Raw genomic sequence first — 11,978 nt, 5'->3', positions numbered from 1 at the left:
GGGGCAGTATCGCCCCGCTGAGAAATGTTAGCCTAGCCCAGTGGTTCTCAAACTTTTTCTACTGCGCCCCCCTTTGGAGGAATAACCAGGCCCCCCCCTGCCCTTGTATATACAGAGTAAGAGGACCAGGTATCTATCAATATCCGGCTGAGGCTTGGTTATGGTTAGCTGTGGGAACACAACGAGATTACAGTTTACAAATTATCTCTGCACCCTAACCATCCCATCCCAGACCCGTTGGTGGAAACAAGGCTAATTGCAGCTGCACAAAGAAAGCTGTTCGTGGGAAAAGGAACATCCTTCTTAGTTGTTCTTGAACAGGTTGTACATAGGAATGCACTCAGCCAACCAGCCACAAGAAAGAACGGATGTTACAACACCAAAGACCTGCAGAGGTTGAGCAGGGATCTCAGCCTGGTGTGAGTATTTATCCGACCTTTAGTAACACCTGGAAACAAGGCATTCTGAGTCAACTTTGTATATCAGGCAGGTTGGGTCAAAAAGTGACACAGAAAATAACAAAACTTAAAATGGATGGCAATGACACTCCTTCCACCTTCACTTTCTCTTTTAATTACTCATTTATCCTGTTTCTGTTCATTAAAAAAACAGTATCACTAACCTGTGCATCACTAATGTGGGACATGAATGAAAAAAATGCTATGTTTGCATGACTGAAAGATTAAATTCATCATTATCCAGCAATAAACAAGTAAACAAAGAGTGTAATATTTACCTGAGGCATCTTGCAATGATCTTTATCTCATGTTAATATATGTGCTGCTCTAATGAGTTTGAGGTGATGTTCACAAGTAAAGACTTCCTCAAAGCCAACCAAACAGAAAAGAGTGGGCTATTAGGGAAAGGGCCTAAAAGTGATGGTAACTAAAAATGCTTGTCCCAACACTGGATGAACTGAGGCTATACATAATGAGATTAATATGTCTTTTTTCTTTGTTAACTGTGAATCATTCAAAGTGCTTAGATTAACAATACAGAGCTGGGATGAGTGTATCAGGTCCCATTTAAACTCTTCTAAGACTCAGTATGGTCTTAATCAAGATGTCTTTTGGTTGTACAGCAAACTAAACCTGCACATGTTGATAAGTCTAACAATGCCATATCTGTCTAGAGACAAGCCACAAAAGGATGAAATAAGATGAGCCTATCTATTCTCTTTGACGCTTACACCTAAGGGTGAGAGTGTGTGTTTTCACAAGGGTAATACTCCAAATCTGTGACCAGGACGTAATGAGAGATTCTCTGTCATGGCCCCTCTAGCCGTTCCACATCACTTCCTCCTCTTCTCTCTGTTGCAATAACTGCTTCCTGCATGATTTCATGGGAATTAAAGGGTGTGCTTCATATGTAAAGCAGGTAGCTCTGGCTGAGACGCGATATGGTATGTGTGGATTCTCCCTCTCCCTTTTCCCTCCTAGCCCCCTCATTTCGTCTCTAGGGCCAGGGTTGGGTAGGCTTTGATCACTGGCAGAGGGTCGCTATGGTTCGATTTCTGTGGTGCTCCTCTGAGAGGTTTGCTCTGCAATTATAAACTATGTGAGAGAAGGTAGGTGGATGTTAATTTCTCAGCAGCTACTTTAGCCTGTGTGTCAGTTAGCTTGCAGAGAAGTTATGATGAGTACAGTATGATGTGGAAGAAAGCCAGTGGATGCCACATCAATAAACCCAAACGATAAAGAATGAATCAAATAATCTCTTCTGAGAATTGTATGAATACTACACTCACATAGGACATGTAAGAGCCTGAAGCCCTAAACATATTTATCCTTAGCATATTGCAGATATTCTAAATTCCTCACTTTGATTTGTGTTTGTCGCCACCTGGTAAACAGTTTTAGCAAGTCAAAAATATCCCCTTTTCTAGAATGAGAGCGTTTCACTCATTTTTAGGTTTTTTTGTGGTAAATTGTCAAGTTCAGACATGTGGAATAATCAAATTTGTTTCTCAAAACTGATTTTTCTTGGACAAATTGTAATTAATAAAGATAAGACTGGATTGTTGCCTCCATCATCTACCTATCTTCATGGATTTTTGTGGTAAGAACAGCTTTACACTTAGGCTCCTTTCATCTTTGCCTGTACAGGAAACTCACTCAAGACAAAGTTAGAGAAGAGTAATGCTTGGCTTCCCCTTCCAGTGTGGCAAGGACTTATAAGAAGACTTTTTCATAGCAGGCATTTGCTGTGTCAAAAATCACACACTCAATAACCTAATTGACTACCAATGGAGTTTTACTAGGAGGACTGTACAGTCTATGTGTCATCATAATAAATTAATGCTTTAAGACACTAAAGGAGTTCTTTTTCTATCTTTTTTATGAGCTCCAAAAATTATGTAAATGATGTGACTGGTGAAATGTAATTTAACACACAAAATTAAAACTGGCAGGTATTTTTGTGACGCAACATGAGTATTTCAACATTTTCACTCAAAATAAATGAATACGGAGTACTTATGCATTTTACAACAAAAAAAACATTATCTACATGTAGAAACAAATATCTTTCTGTGGTATTTTGTACAAGAAACCCTTTACTCCTTTTATATGTCATTATTAACCCTTTAAGCCCAAGGGTTTTTGGAGGTGTGGTTTGCCTGAACAGACCTACCCAAATTAAATCAACAATAACTCTGTAATTTTTAGGTCAATATACATAAGCGTGGTCTCAGTGGATAGGTAAGACCCTATGGAATATAAATCCAGTGTCAGAAACATTGTGAATGTTATTATGCCTGTGTAAATGGTCATAAACCATAGGTAAAAAAAAAATATCCTCAGCAAATTTTTTTGTTTTTTTTTACACCGATGAAAACATCATTACTGAAATCATTCTGTGCATGAAGATACCACTGCATGGATTCAGCAACTCCTTGACTACAACTGTACAAGGTTTCATGAGAACAGAACAAAGCTCATAGCTTTTATGCAGGTTTTAGTGTGGATTGGACCAGGCGGACTTTCTATTTGGCCACTTGGATACGCAAACTGTGCCAAATTGTGCTGTGTCTGTCTTTCCTCCAGAACTTCCAACACGGTGTATTTGGTTCTTTGTAATTTCTTGGACATGTTCATGGCTTTTATCCTTCGTTCTAAATGGATAAAAGTTATAATGAAGCAAAGAAATGAACGCTGTTCGATATTCGCTCTTTCCGGTGCGCCCACGTGCGTAACTACAGCAAAATGGCAATGATGCTCCTTTGTTTACGCGCAAGTATTTATACCTGACAGATAAAGTGTCGTTCAAATGTAAAATATCGTCGGAAAGCTTGTAAGATGTAGAATTCGACCAAACTTTATTTACACTGCCAAGACCCACAACAAGACAAGAAAATGGTTGTGAATGGGAGCATATGACATGTTAGCGCATGACGCAGTTTCACCATTATAGATTACTACGCTATGAGTTTTGGTCGAAGAACAATGTGGATAGACTGAAAATGACCACAAAAAGGTAAGGAAATAAAATATGTGGCTGTTTGTGAGAATAGCTTTGGGATTTGGTGATAAACATGCTATCTGATAAGGCTGCTGTGATATGCGACGGTTAGCTTTGTGTTTGTTTTGAGACTGACGTGAGGTGCTTGGCGAATATCTTTTTATGCTTGGTATGATATGAAAGTGCAGCTTTTCTAGTTTAATTTGATACCCAATATGTTTGGGTGGAGTGAACGGATCACGCGTTGTGTTGCATTTTGTTTCGGGTGTTACTGGTTATGGTGGCGCTGTTGTTTGTGGCATACGTATTTTAAAGTTGTTATTAAACAAATTCTTTGCTGACTAAATGCACTTGAAGAGTTGATTTAGTGGCATTAGGTATTCTTCTTTAAGACACAGATAAATAAAATATCCTAACATCACTAAAGTAACTTTTTTACACACATGAACTTGTGTTTACACCTGTTGGACCCACCGGTGGGTCCGTCGGGCTTAACAGGTTAATTAATAATTTATATTCCCAAGATGAGAATAAAGAAAAGGAAAAATATAAAAAAAACATTAAAAATTTAAAAAGAAAATGATTTATATTTGTAGTTAGGTTTTAGAGCTACAGCAAATCTGTTTGTCAGCCTTTTTTCTTTAGTACAGCACAGTTTGGTATATTTCTGCAGGATTAGTGACCATCAATTCTACATTACTTTCATTGTGCATTGTTGGATACTTTGAGTGCACTGTAAAGGGCATATAAAAAATCTCACTTAACATTTAGGAAGCATTACAAAAATGGCAAACACGCTAAATAATTCACTGGAGGGAGTGATTTCAGACAAAGCATTTATATTAAATTTCCTAGAAAATGTGGAATTGATAACATTCATAATGGCCCATCAGCTAAGACATCTAGATTCTTTACTAGGTACTTTTACATTTTCTTGAAACACTTTTAATTTATTTTGAGTACAATTTAGGTACTATGAAGAGAATTTATAAAGGACTTAAACATGTTGGAAGTTTTCTTTTCTTGGTGTTTTAAGAAGAAGATTGGACACAGGTAACAAATCCAGCTTAATCAGCATTGACATAACAATGCTAACTATGCAAAAAAGCTAGCATTACCCACTCATTGTTTTCCAGATTTGTCACTTCTTTTGCTTAAAAATTAAAACAGTGGATGTCACAAAAGCATTGTGTCCCCATTTATACAGTTCATGATTTCTACTTGTTCTTCTAAAGAGCCAGTGTCCTCAAATGTTAAACTATTTATAACACTTCTGTCCTTTCTTCTTACTCTGTGGCTTGATGTTAATAAATGTGTTATTTAGGTAAGTACCTTAACATTTTCACAATTGTGAACTTGTTAACTGTTTGGCTAGTTTTCTTTGAGACTCAAGCCAGAGAAACAAGACCTTACAGCAAAAGAAGAAAAGTGATATGAAGCTAATAGCAAGCATTCTAGTCCGGTGGCTATAGAAAACACAACCCTAGTGAGACAGCCAGCAGAAGACTACTGCCTTTTCTAGCATGCCAAACAAAAAATTATTTTACTTTTTGGACTGTTTTTAATGGATTTGGTTTCTGGGAACAGCTGTAGCCAGGAACAAGACACCAAAAAAGGTGTTATTAGAAAACAGGGACATTAAACTCCATTTTCCCATGATTCAGAAAGATGTAGTAAAGAAATAACAAAGACTTCTTAGGTTTTTAATAAACCTTTGTCTTAGCAGCCGGTGTAAAGATGGTGATAGTGATAGATAGATATAGTGTCTTTCATTTCTTTTCTCAGCTTCAAATCTTCAGAAAGAAAAAAACATGTCTTGATCATTACCTCATGAAAACATGACAGTTCAATGAAACTAAAGAAATCTTGTTTTCTGAAGTAAAAACTATCGAGTTATTTCTGCTGCTCTACCCTGAAGTGGAAATACTTGAAAAATTTAAATGCTGTTTTTTGTCTGCTATAGATATTTGTTGTGAAGACAGTTAAGTATCAATATCTTTCTGTAAATATATAATATACCTGAATGCCAATTTCTTCTAATATGCATTATGCATAAAAGGGCAAGGGCTGTGAGAAGATGAGGACAGTTTCATGATGACAAACCCCTGTTATAAAGATGCTGTTGTTGTAAAATTAACTATTCGTATCCTCCTAATAACTAATTTGCTTGTGGTTCTCTGCTCAGCTGTATCCAACTGGTTCGCTTACACCTATTTGCTAAATCTGTTATCACACAGTGCAAGAGACCAATATGGAACATGTCCTTGAGCATAGCTTATTATGAAATGATTTCTGTGGGAATCTTTCCTCCGCCCTGCGATCTGACTCTTAATGCACAAAGCCGTGTTTCTGTGTCACAGTCTTGCTAAAGGGACATGCACAGAATGTTTCAAAAGACAAGGCAGCATGCATCTTTATCCTCTGAAGGAAGGATGCCCTGAAACTGTTTAAAGTAGCCTGTGTCTGTGTCTGTAACTAGAGGCTTCTGTAGCTTTTCAGCACCACCACATATCAAACTGCATGGCTGGTTAAGCTGAGCAGAGATGCTACTTGCCTTTGTTTAGAACTGTGTGAGATGGGGAAGCTAATTGGACTAATTAGCACCAAAACAAGGCTTGACTAAGTAGTCTTTCTATACCACATATATTTAGCCTCTTTTTATTTGGACAGAAATAAGCAGGGAGAGTAGTTTCATTTTCAAGACAAACCCAATGTGGCATTATTAGGCTCCGTGCAGTCACAACACAGGTGGGAAAACTTGTTTTTGATGGATTGGTGCTTAAACTAACTCTTGCCACAAAAGCAGGATCCTCAGCAACTGGAAATGAATTTCTTGGCAGCCCTGAGCTGAGCCTCACCACACCCTGTGAATAAAAGCTTAATCACCTTTACAGTTTTCTAAGGCAAACTGTCAAGGCTTAGTGCGGCAAAATGTTTAAAGTTTCCATTTATGGTCCCAACACCTGGAGACCTCAAAATTAGCTAAAAATTACATTCTGCAAAAATATCAATTCGAAACAGTTAATTCTTACATGAGAATGTTTTAATTTCCCTACACAGTAGAAGAATACTCCCAAACAGTCTGCTTTATGTTGAACTCTGCGTCGGATCCTATGAGGAACTTGAGGGGCATCTGAAGATTGTTCATCTCATTTGCATCATTTGCTGCTGCAGTTTCTCACATTATCTCCCTGAAATGACGCCTCTGTGCAGCTCACACATTACTTTGTACCAGCACACACACAGAAAAAAAGTAGCTTGGAGGCTTTTTAAGTGCTCCTTTCCTGAAAATATCTTTAGAGCTTTAGCATGCATTGGCTGTTACTTTGGGCTATTTACTGGACTGTATTTTTATGGAAGCAACTCATAATTTTATGGCAAAAATTGGTGTGGATCTTTTGAATGTTCAATATTAAAATGTGAAAAGATGAAAAAGTGTTGTTTAATACATCTCTCCATTTACAAGAGCTCATAGGTGAATGATGCTAGAAGTAGTAGGTTGTCATATTAATCAATAATTTAATATGTCAATTTATGGATGTAATACAAAACTGTATTTAACTTTTTATATTGTAAAATACTAATGTTTTAATAAAGTTCTTTATTCATTTGTATTTAAAATAGTATGAGGACCCATGCAGTCGTTATTATCAATTCTTGTTTAATCTTCTAACAACTGACTTGAATATTTACTCATTTTAGTTCACAAGCTCACAAGATGTTTAGCAAAAGCTGCGGTGGGGTCATGCTTGTTTACCTCTGTGTTGCATCACCTCTTCTTTTCAGAACACTGCAAAAGTGTTTGAGAACAGAGAAGACCAATTGCTGTTCTTTCAGAATTAAAATGTCTTTTATTCTTGCTTAATATGACTTTGTCTGTTTAACAGTTTACTGCAGTCGTGCCAGTTTATGTGATGAATGTGGGTTGGAATTGTCTTGTAGACACAGACAAGGCCTCAAATATCCTCTGGAAGACCACATGCATGGCTACAAAACTTGTATATATTGTTTAGTATTAATAGTGCCCTCACAGGTGTGACAGTGACCCTTGCAAACCACCTCCATATTATCATAAGTGCTGGCTGTTCTACTATGCACTAAAACCAGCCAGATAACCTCTTTAGGCTAGAGGACACAACACCCATTTTACTTTTTCTATCTTTTTTTTAAATTTTTTTTAAGGGATTCAATGACCCCAGATGGTTTTTTAAATTCTTGTAAACCTTAAATGATCTGTTTTGGTTCAGAGAAGGCAAATTTTTGATTTGTAATTATTAATTGTAGAATGGTCAGATATCATCCGTCAGAGTGATTACGTGGAGTATACGCTTGCTCATAAGTGTGTATTTCTTATTTTTTGCCAATCAGGTGTCAAGAAGAGAGAAACAAAATCTCTTTTCTACTTTCTTCGTTATTACCACTGTGAGAAAAATGATTGCTTTACCATAAACTGCATACCTAACCTGTACCTGTACCTATATTGTCCGACAGCTGGCTCCAGTGAAGAAAAGCAACATCAATATTTTTGCTTATGACCTCTATCATTAATAGATAGATAAAATGAAAGTTTGACATAAACAGAATAAACACTTTCTATTAATAACAATAATTTAAAAAAAAGCCAATTCTGTCTCAATTTACAGTTATTATGACTCAAAATACCTCTTTTAGTGCTGCATTGCCTCAAAAGCACTTTTTACTATCATCTTATTCTCAAGGTTGTTTTTGTTAGATTACTCTACATAACAAAGAAATTAATTTTAGAAACCTGGTCACAAGTGTCAGTTTGGTCAAAGGTGGAATTCAAACGTAATAATGTGCTGTTTTATCTTTATAATAAAAGAATCATCAGAAATCTTTTTTAAGTCAAATAAAAAGAATCACATTAGAGAGCATTCGGTTGTTTTTTTTTCTAGAATTTGTATGTTTGTGTGTGTGTGTGTGTGTGTGTGTGTGTGCTTGTGTGTGAGTGCACTTGAGGTTGCTCACAGTAAATCTAAAATGGTGTGACACACAACAAAAAATGCCCCCCCACCCCCCAACCCCATCTCATTCCTCAGTATCTCCTCCAGCTGGTCATGAAAATTCATGTAAAATAGTGCTTTAAAAGTGTGATGCTGGTGCTATTTATGTTGAAGGTTTCCAGGAATTGGAAATGCTCCTGCATTTTGGCAGATGATTAAATCATTTTGCATCTCGTCTTCTTTAATTTCACGGTGTTGTCCTGTTTGTTAAATGTCAAGCACCAACAGGGGTTGCAGCTATTATTTTGACATTCTTGACATGTTGCATCTGTGTGTGAATTTATAGAACAATCAAACTTTTCTTAACCATTTATCACATTTTAAACTGTAAAGGCAACCCCCCAACAAACAAAAACAAACAAATAAAAATGAACAACAACAAAAAAAAACCCTAAAAAAGCATCTGATATAAAAAAAATGTGTAAAGAATAAATCTGATGTTCTGCATATTTTTTGCATTACAACAAACTTCCACTGCAAATCAGACATATTCTTCTATAGTTTTAAATAGAAATTTACAGCTTATCTACACAGCAGAACCTTGGATAAATATGACTGAGTATTTCACAGTAGAAAAATGCTATTAAATCAATCTCTTTTCATAGAACAAGATATGAAATCACAAAGGGCAGGACTGACATAAAATGATCCAACTGCCTGCACCTGAACTGTAGATTCTTCCTTCTGAGAGTTATTGTTTTCTTGAAGTAAGATTACAGTCGAATCAGATAAAACAAAGCCTCTGCTGGAAACCGTCTTGTGTGTTTTTAGCCAGTGTGTATTTATCTTTGTGTGTTCGTACCTGCAAAGGACACAGCTGAGTTCCAGTGCAAGATGTGTACTAGACTGCATCGCTCAGCGCTCCACTCCTGTTCCCCGCTGGGTCTTTCCTGTATACCGTAGCAACAACTCGTGTTTGAGGCCAAGTGTCAATGACAGCCCACCTCACACACTCAGCCGCCGTGCAGCTGCAGCGTAACACAACCCAACCTTGCCTCCAGCTGATAGCATTGTAATAATGAAAAATAGATGCTGGAGGTTTGTGCATGTCTGGCTGCTTGCTCTAGCGTGAGTGCATGTATGCATGTGTGTTTGTTTGTTGAGACTCGGGGCAAGCTGATAGGTTTGTTCACCCAATGGCCACGCTTCATCCATGTTAATGAGGATATAAGGGCTCCCATTTCTCAAGGTCGTACACTGTAGGGATTAGAAACCCCTTGCATCCTGATTCCATATGCTCTGGAAACACCACTGGACACTCACAGATTAGAATGACCTTGAAACATGCAGGGTTTCTATCTGAGCAAACATGCTGTACATGATAACACTTGTTTGAGATGTTCTAATAATCAGCAGTGATCTTTTGTATCTTTATTTAATGTAAGAAGGAATTAATTCAGATTTCACACCACAGAGCATCACACACGTCTGATGTGTTAAATTTAAATTTGAAGAGCATACCTGTGTATACTGTCAACAGCAGCTGTGAAACGGTCCATAATACAAATACTGCAGCCACCTCCAGAATATTACATTTTATAAAACAAAAATTTTATTCGTATGTTAACTAAAACTGAGAAGAACTAACTTGGCTCTGTCTGAAGGTAAAATCTGTCCACAAAAAAACAAAGTGTAAAAATTTTATCTTTTAGTTTTGCACTGGGTGATGTGCTGGACCACTTACTTACCTTACTTAAAATCAGACTGATTTATTATTACATTAAAAGTGTTCCTAGCTTCTGTCCGACATTGCTTCCTCTAATCAGTTTTCAGGTGAAGGGTGAGCCCTAAACAATCCCAAAAGACCAACTTAGCTGCCTGAGTCTTCCCTATGAAACATAATTTACATGCCTGCGTCTCTTCTATCTTGTACTATACATCACTTATACACCAGTATCTTTCCCTATAATGATATGAACAAACCATTTTGTACATATTATAAATGGTTTCTCCGAATTTGAAATATTCTTTGAAATATAAATGTTCATGGGATTTATGCTAATTTGAATCACATAAATAGTTCTTTCAAACTTTGAATTTCAGCAGGATTGTTGAAGAATGATGAGCAGTGTCTAATCTGTTAGCTTTCTCTTTACCAGAAGTCTGTAAATATGCAGATGCAAATAGCATTGTTGTAGTCGTTTCATGGGGACAAGTCGACACAGATGTGTACACAGTGTAGCCATGCCAACATGCCAACAGGAGGAAAGCCATGCATAGTTGAAACAGCCAAAAGCATGTTCCACTTTTTGTCATTTAGTAGCCACTAAAACAATCACTGCTGTGGGCTTAAATATGCCTGTTTAGGTGCACAGTTTGACAATAGCATTCCTGTACTTAGAGCTGTGGGCAAGTTGATTGTTATCTTCCAATTGTTTTTTTAGTCAGCACACCAACGCTCACGTCAAAATTCCAAAACAGCCATTTAACTAGCTGGAGTGATATAAAGTAACGTAATTATCAGAATGTAAAAAAGAAGTAGAAAGGCTGATTTTTCTTAACTTAGTGACAAAGCCAGGTCTAATATTTCCTGCATTTAACTGTGAAATGAGCAGGCATTCTCATCCATTCACAAAAAAAGTGATTATCTCACATAACTGAAACTGAATCTCTTAACCAGAGGCTGACTTCAAATGCAGAAACAGACATGTAAAAGTGTCGCTATAAAATGTTAAGCTGCCAAATCTGACTTTGTATAAGAAACATCCTGGCACTGCTCTGTCCGTTCGACAGTTCCTGCTCCACGGCTGCCTCTTTAAGCCCTCCAGAATGCTTCCAAGGAGAGATTTCCATGCTTGAGCTAATCTCAAAACCCAGAACCAAATCTTGAAAGTGGCAAGTAACTGGTTGTCTGTCTAGAGACATTTTGCTCCCTCTACCTCAACAACCAAACCAACCAAGCTTGACCCTCTCTCCCTCGATGGGACATCCACATAAGCCAACAGTTTCTCCTGTATCTGCCATTCAGTTTTCTCTAAACTCAGCAATCCAAATTTATAGGAGGGATGAGAGATGCAACACCACTCATAAAACAGGACTCAGAACCTGTTCCAGGTCTTGAATTGTTTTCCCACCAAACTCTCTCAGTTTTCTTGTGTTTATAACTGAGGGAGAGGCTGGAAACAGGGCAACGTTTCCAGTTCTACTGCTATTGAAGCTGCATAATGTAAAGACTAGACTGACCACTTTTTACAAGGAGCATAAACAGAAGAATTGGCTCAGTCGTCTGTAATGGGCGAACAAATCTCTGTACTAGAATACAGTTGAAAGAAATTTTCCTCCTCACTGTGAAAGCCTGATTAGGAAGTACTAGATATATTTGTGCAGGAGCTGTTCTGCTTGGGTTCATCCTGTTTAGAGCAGGTGAGCAGGATTGATGGTAGGTGTAACCAGTGGAAAGCCAATCCCTGAGTTTAAGGATTATGTAGCGTGCAGATGGAACAAAGAATTTAGCCTAAGAATCAGGCTTATGTGTACAAATTGCTGATTAAATGT

This window comes from Melanotaenia boesemani, chromosome 6 (assembly GCF_017639745.1).
Source record: "Melanotaenia boesemani isolate fMelBoe1 chromosome 6, fMelBoe1.pri, whole genome shotgun sequence".
NCBI lineage: Eukaryota > Metazoa > Chordata > Actinopteri > Atheriniformes > Melanotaeniidae > Melanotaenia > Melanotaenia boesemani.
This window is presented reverse-complemented; position numbering follows the sequence as displayed.